We start from the raw sequence: 7,141 nt of genomic DNA, 5'->3' as shown, positions 1-7,141 counted from the left end.
GCTGGAGAAGGGATTGTGTCCAGGGCGCAGCTGCAGAGAAAGCTGTCTTGAGAAGGAAGCTAGGCCTAAGTGGGAGCTCACAGGCTCCGTGCTGAGTGTCCCCACGAAATCACACTGGGACAGAGGGCGACGGCCCAACTGCCGTGGGGAGAGAGGGGTGCCTCAGACCCCAGACAGGAAATAGGGTGGAGGTGAGAAGGGTCAGTCAGGAGGGCTCCAGAATAGCGATGACACACGTGGTCCCTGAGGAGAGACCCTTGGGTGACCGGCCCAAGAAAGGAATACTCCGAAAACACTATCCGCCCTAAAACCCTTACTAGTGATTTTATTTCTCAACGGGACTTTTGGAGCCTGGCCCCGGAGCAGACAGAAAGGACAGGGGACTAAGGACTAGAAGTCACAAGGATCCCACAGGCTAGGGTTCTGTGCCATGATGATCTACTTGGTCATGTCCTCAGTCCCCCATCTACCAGGAAGGACCAGAGGGCCTCTGATGAGCCCCTTTTGAACCCCAGCCTTATTGCATCCTGGGACCCAAGGCAGGCGGCTGGAACGTGGGTGTAGCCACTCCTGGGGTATTATTGTCCACAGCTGGCCACCTAGAGAGGCCACAGCGTGAAATGCTCTGCTGGACACTGTCTGGTCAGCCCAGGGCCCGTTGTTAGGTCCCTTCGTGGGAAGAGGCCACAGAGGGGAATGGGAGGGATCATGGCTGGCTTAGCGTGTCCTCTGAGGGCCCTTCACCACTGTCCCCTCTAGTTCACACTATGCTACTACATCCAGGCCATTTCAGTGAAGTCCCACCACAGTCGGCAGCCTCACCATGCAGCTCTCCGCTGCCCAAAGGGGCCAGGGCTAAGGAGTGACAGCAGAGACCTGGGAATAGGGGCAGGGGAAATGGAGGCAGGACCACACTGGGGATAAGGAAGGCAGCACTAACCTGGCTGGCACTAGGTGGAGGTGACTCGCATGACCAATTGATGAGCGTTTCCTTAGGAGCAATAGAAACCAGACAAGGAAGCAGGTGCCGTGTTTGGTGAATCAGCAGCCACCTCATGCTGACTTTGAAGCTTAATCCACGTCCCAACGCTCTCGGTTTCACACCTTGCCACCACCACCACCACCCCCCATTGCCTCCACCCTCTACCTGCTTCAACCACTGTGGTCCTTGGCTTGAACTACAGAAAGAGCTTTGAACAGAAAATTGCCTTCCTTTCAGGGTACCATACTGATGGTAAAGGCAAGGGTCCCAGCTCCTCCCAGTCCCTCCAACCCCTCACCATGGACCTTTGCCCCCTCTCTTTCTTCTGCTTAGGACCCCCTACTCCCAACCCCACTTTGCCCAGTTATTACTATTCATCCTTCATGTTTCAACCCACGTCACCCCTCTAAGGAGCCTTCCCTGGCTTTCCCCCTTGGTCATCCTCGGGACAGGCTTCCCGACACCCCTCTCTGTGGTCAGACCAAGACCTCAATTGTGTAAATAGTGAGTGCCCACTCCCTCCCACTGGGTCTGAAGAACCAGGACCTCGTCTGGTTTGCCCCCATTATCTCCGCCGCATGGGGCACAGTGACGGGTGCACAGTACATACTCAATAAGCATCAGAAAGAACGGGTTCTCCGGTTGGCTGGAGGCTCATGGTGACCCTTCCATCCCTCTCTACCTCATCCAGCCCCACGCCTTTCTCTGACCTGATGGTTGGGCTCTGTGGTGTGGGCGAGCATAGGGCCCATGATTAAGACAAGAGACTTGTATAAATTCTCCAGCAGGTTCTGGGTAGTTAGTGATACCAACTGCTCTAACCCATGACTCAGAGGAATCCCAGAACTCACTCTCAACAGGAGGAAGTCTCCTCCTCAGTTTCAAATTTAGCTGCCAATCCAGTCTCAGGCTCAGGGGCCCTCGGGCATGATCTCACTGCCTAACTGCCCAGAGAGGTCAGGGCCCAGCCAGGGTCACACAGCAGAACTGCCAAAGAGCCGTACCAAGGATCCAGGGCGTCAACTCCTACCCAGGGTTCTCCCTGTGCAATAATAAATGAGGCTATTTTTAGGAAGCTAATTAGCAAGTCAAATATGACTCCTGCTAAAAATAATGCCACCTTTATGCTTTTCAGAGTCTTTTGCATCACCTCATTTGCTCTTGAAATGAGGGAGTGGGCGGGGCAGCCAGGCAGGTGGGGATTAATCAGAAAGGGTGCAGTCCCTAGAGAGGAAATGTCTGGTCCTCAGACAGGGAGCCCAGTCTTCTTCTCTGCCTGCCTAAGTCTCACAGCTCCTAGATGTGGGGTAGCCTGGAAGCTTGGTGTCCACCGGTGCTTCTCCTGGGTAAATCCCTCATCACATGGTGGAGAAAGTCTGGAATGGGAGGCATGGGCAGCTACTGTGTAGCCCAGGTTGCCCCTCAGTTGGGGACCCCAGTTCCCCATTAACCCAGGGGCTGGGTCATATGTGGCTACTAGTATTACACCCCCACCTCCAGCTTGACTCCTTTCTCCCACAGAGGCAGCACCAGACAGGGCTGGACAGACAGACATGAGGTCAGATCCTCAGTTCCTTCCTGAGCCCCCAACTCGGATGCAGCTGGTCCGGTCCTGCAGAGACACAGGGGAGCGGGGAGGGGCGGACTGTGTCTGACAAGGGATGTGACTGAGCCCCTGTCTCTCAGACAAGCAGCTCACACAAGCCAGAATACCATGAGCTCCTCCCTTCCTGCAAGAACAGGCTGAGTCCCCACGGGGTGAGTAAAATCTAGAGGGCCCCCCAGTTCCCAGAGGTCTCAACTCAGAACAAGGACCAATTATGGCAAGTGCTTCGCTGAGATGTAGCGTAAGCTCTTTGTAGTCAGGGGAGCTACTTGGAGGGGGTTATGCTGGGCCAATGAAGAAGAAAAGGGGCCCCGAGACAAGGAGCAGGTACAGTGGGTGGGATGACAGAGGACCCATGGATTGCTCTTACAAGTTCATCCACCCCATGTCTACGGGGCCACTGGTTTGGAAGGGTCTGGGCTCACTATTCACAGTCCGTTATGAATTTCATATGATCAGACCCACACATGGCGGCTCTCCTTCATCCAGGAGTCCTTGTGCTGACAAGTCTCACCAGGAGAGGTGGTTTGGCAGAAAGGAGACATTGGATACCCTAATGAAGGGAAAGAGGGGAGGGACCACATAAGGCAGAACAAACCTGTCCCCCAAAAGCCACGTGTGCCCAGGAAGATACCTCTCCTGCATACTTGGGTGGCGACCCACTTGTCCAGGTCCCCACTCAGCCAACAGCATAGGCCTTGTAAGAACCATGTCTGGTGCTAACTACGTTGGCCACAGGACCAGAGCCAAGCCTTGGCGGGGGCGGGGGGGGGGGGGGGGGCGGCGCCGCGGGGGAGGACAAGGAAATGCTGACACTGCAAGAACAAGGCCATCAGCCTGCAAAGAAAGACGGGAAGAGACTGTGTCTCGGGAGTCGATCCTGAGGTGGCATCCAGCTATGTGAGCGCTCTGTCCCCAGGTCTCGGCTCAGCAGGCTCCTGATTACGTATTTGGAGTCAGGGCTGCTCAAGGCCCCATGTGGGCCCAGCTCAGAACCCGCTTCATTCTTTAGAATGCCCGACACCCCACCAGAACCAGAGCTTTCCGCGGCTGATGCAGAGATTGTATGTCCTCAGCCATGCCCCCTCCTCCGCCCTCCTTCCATTCCCTCAACTCAAGCAGAAAGGACCCTAACAAGGAAGTCCTGAAAGACTGAGCCAAGAGGTGGCAGCATTGGGGGGGCCAGGGGAACTGCAGGTGCCTGATGCCCTTTTGTGGCAGATGTTGTGCCCCATGGCAGGAGGCAGCCATTTGGCAGGGTAGCAGGTGCGGGAGCCCTGACATCGGCCTGTCACACAGCATCAGGGAAGGAGCTGTCAGTGCTGGGTGAGGCTTGGGAGCCTCAGGGAAGCTGCAGCTTTTCAGCTGAGTGAGCGAGAAACGTTGGCTAAAGTGGAGTTGGTGCCCCACTTTCTGGGCACAAGCCGGGGAGGGCTGCCCACTGCCTTCAGGGTCCGAGTGAGGCAGGAGGGCTCAGAACTGAGGTGTCTACACAGCCAGATGAGGCCAGGCAAGTGTGCGTGCTGGCTGAAATCGGTGTCCCAGGCAGGTAGAGGGCAGGTGACTAGAGCCGCCTCTGCTCCTTCACATGAGGAAAGTGAAGCATGCTGGGTAGGGAAGGAGAGCTGGTGCTGGGAAGAAGCCCTGGGGTGAGTGAAGAGGAGAAGGTCATGTACCTTAACGGTAGGCTCAGCAAGGCGTGGTGGGCCCAGTGGTTAGCGGGTGCCTCAAATATGGGGTGCAGGCAGAGTAAGGCTGTCCACACTGGAATGGGAGAGCCTGGGGGGCAGCAGAGCCCTTGAACCCAGCCAAGCAACAAGAGCCCCAGCTCTGGATCCTGCATTCCAGAGAAGCTCAGTCTAGCCTCCCCTAGAGTTACCCCTCCAATAGGGCCACGCCCGAGGACATGCCTACCCAGGGCCACTCACTTTCCTCCCAGGGAAGAACCCAGAATTCCCTGCCTAAAAGACCCCCAAGATTTACTCTGCGGTCTGTATGGGTCTTTTGCCTGGGCTAAGAGGTAGCCAGGAGCCAGGGTTGCTGAGTATGGGGATGGCCTGTGGATACATACCTTGGGGCAGTGTGACATGTGTCAAGGTTGTGCTAGGGGAAGAGTGGGCAACTCCCACCCCCACCCCCACCCCCACCCCCGTGATGCTGCCTCTTTTCAAAACTGCACTCCAGGAGTCCACGGCTGCTGAGATCTGCCTCCCAAGGTGGCGTGAGGGTGTACTAGTCTGCGTGCTTGTCAGTGTAGGCGGAGAGCGCATGCTCTATTTAGCAGTGTGTTGGCTTGATGTACAACGTTTAAGGATCTAGACATATGGCACATGGAGTTTCCATTTTTTGCTCCTGCCCTGGGCCCAGAGAAGGTTAGAAGCAGGAGTCCAAGAGGACTCCAGGACAGGCCCCAGGGAAAGGTTTAGACCCTGGCCAGTAGAGAGCACACCAAAAGCTGAGCTAGGGAGAGCCGACAGACTAGGGGCCCCAGAGCTGCCGGAGTGGGCGCAGGGTCCCAGCAGACTGACTGCAGAAGGGCGGAGTGAGCAAAGGCAAGCCAGACAGCAGGGGCTGCCATACTCGGGTTTCCTCTTAAATATGGAAAAGCCACAGAGAGGCTGAATGTGTGGCTCAGAGCTGCAAAGCCTGGTGCTGATGATAGCCGTTCCTAGAGATGCTATAGCAAGCAGATCTACGTGCCCTCCTCGGAATCTACTCATCTGCACATCCAGGGCACTTTGGTTCCTTATTTGTGATCCTTCCACTGGCCAACTTTTCCTCATGCTCTCCTCTCTGTGAGCACCCCTTGCCATGGAGGATACTGTCCGCTGCCAGCAACCTCCCGAGCCTCAATCCCTCCTCCAAGGAATCACCCCACCCCCCACCCCCATTCAGTGAAGCCAGGATACCCACCTCAGATTCAGTTCTCACAGAGCCCCTGCTTCAAATCCCTCACTACCGTTTACTCCCTGGATGACTGATTACACACATCAGCCTCCTCCTGCTACCAGCAGCTTCATTCATGAAATGAAGATAATAAAATTTCCCTGCAAAGGCCTTAGGGAGATTAGATAAAGCCCACGCACAGGTCAAACCATGCCAGGAAGCCAAGGCACTTAATTCTTCTACCCCCAGACATTCCTAAGCTGTCTGGGGAGACCCCGAGAACCCAGCAGGCATGAGTTCCGCCCTCCACAAATACCTGTCCCCCAGCAGCACACAGACCCCCAACCTCAGGAGCAAACAAGTAGAAAAGGGAGGACGGAAGTGAAGCCAGGAGGCTGGTCAGGGAGGGTCGTAAAGGCTACATTAGAGGAAGGCCTTGAGGACGTCAGGGGCAGGCACAGAAGCGGGGGTGGGGGGGGGGTGCCAAGGTGAGTGTATTGAAAGTGCTGAGTCCCTGGCCCTGCTCTTACCTCCTGCTCTGGGCCCCTGAGCTGCTGTAACAAGGGGCCTCATAGGTACCCCAGGGTTTGAGCTCATACAGGCCCCAAGGTTCCTCTTTGGAGGACTGATGAGACCAGGAGAAATTTCTACATCTTTTTTTTTCTTCCAGGCCCTTCTCTTTCTCATAAATGGCCCTCTGGGACGACAACCACTGCCAATAGTTTGGCATTGGACTAGACACAGACTGAAGCTCACTGCTTAGCCCTGCCTTCAGAGAACCTATGATCCAGCTCACCGTGCAGTTCATGCCCCCTTCTAAACGCCTCAGAGGAAGAAGGAGCCCCAGACCTTCAAAGCCAGAATGAGGAAGCACAAGGTCGTGGTGTGGGACCCTGCTTGAAGTTTTGTGACCGAAGATGGAAACTCTGTTTCCTTTGTAACAGGGATAGGAACCCACCAGAGAGAGACAGGCAGAGCAGGGATTTACCTGACCACACCAGGCTGTGGGCAGCCCTGTGCAGCGGACAAAAAACCTCACAGAGAGTCTCACCTGACATGCCATGTCAACAACCTCAGTAGACTGTACCCAGTGCCGCCTAGGGTGAGTCCCTGTCTCCCTAGCGTCAGCCTCTCCCTTTAAGTGTGGAGAACAGTGGAACAATCTCCAGTAGATTGTCTGAGGGACCACTGAGTGTCTAGTGACCACTACTGTGTGTACGGGAGCTAGTTTTTGTTTTTGTTTTTGTTCTCAGAATACTTCTGACTTCTAGGAAAGAGGATGTAGACTTTCTTAGGAAATCATAGAGCCACCTCTCAGGCAAGTGTTTTACTCCAATGATTTAGTAGGTAAGGCCTTGGTCGATAGGAAGGGTTATTAAAGCCAGGTCCCTCCACTGAGTTCTATCTCCCATCATCTATTTCCCCTGCCATCTTTGGGGGCACCCAGGGGAGACTGTGAGCCCTGTAGGTAAACTCAAGGGCAGTAGACATCTCTGGCTAGGATATGTACAGCCAACACTCAAGCCACACGCCTGTCCCAGACTCCCCCCCCCCCCCTATCCCACCCTGCTGCCCCTAGTGTCCCAGCCAGGTGTCTTCACTATAACCATCTTCTCACTCTGGAACCTCAGTGTCTGCAGGGGCCCCCTGGAAGTCTCCCCACCACA

General features: G+C 55.4%; 1 long non-coding RNA gene across 1 annotated transcript; it reads left to right on the top strand.

Moving 5' to 3' along the window:
- Positions 1-2,573: 2,573 nt before the first annotated feature.
- LOC143274134 (uncharacterized) lies at positions 2,574-6,872 on the top strand. The gene is made up of 2 exons (XR_013052565.1): positions 2,574-2,740; positions 6,145-6,872. It is a non-coding gene; the product is annotated as an uncharacterized LOC143274134 (long non-coding RNA).
- The last annotated feature ends 269 nt before the right edge of the window (positions 6,873-7,141 follow it).

The sequence above is a fragment of the Peromyscus maniculatus genome, chromosome 7 (assembly GCF_049852395.1).
Source record: "Peromyscus maniculatus bairdii isolate BWxNUB_F1_BW_parent chromosome 7, HU_Pman_BW_mat_3.1, whole genome shotgun sequence".
Classification (NCBI taxonomy): Eukaryota; Metazoa; Chordata; class Mammalia; order Rodentia; family Cricetidae; genus Peromyscus; species Peromyscus maniculatus.
The sequence above is the reverse complement of the archived record's forward strand: the minus strand, read 5'-3'. Positions and strand labels throughout refer to the sequence as shown.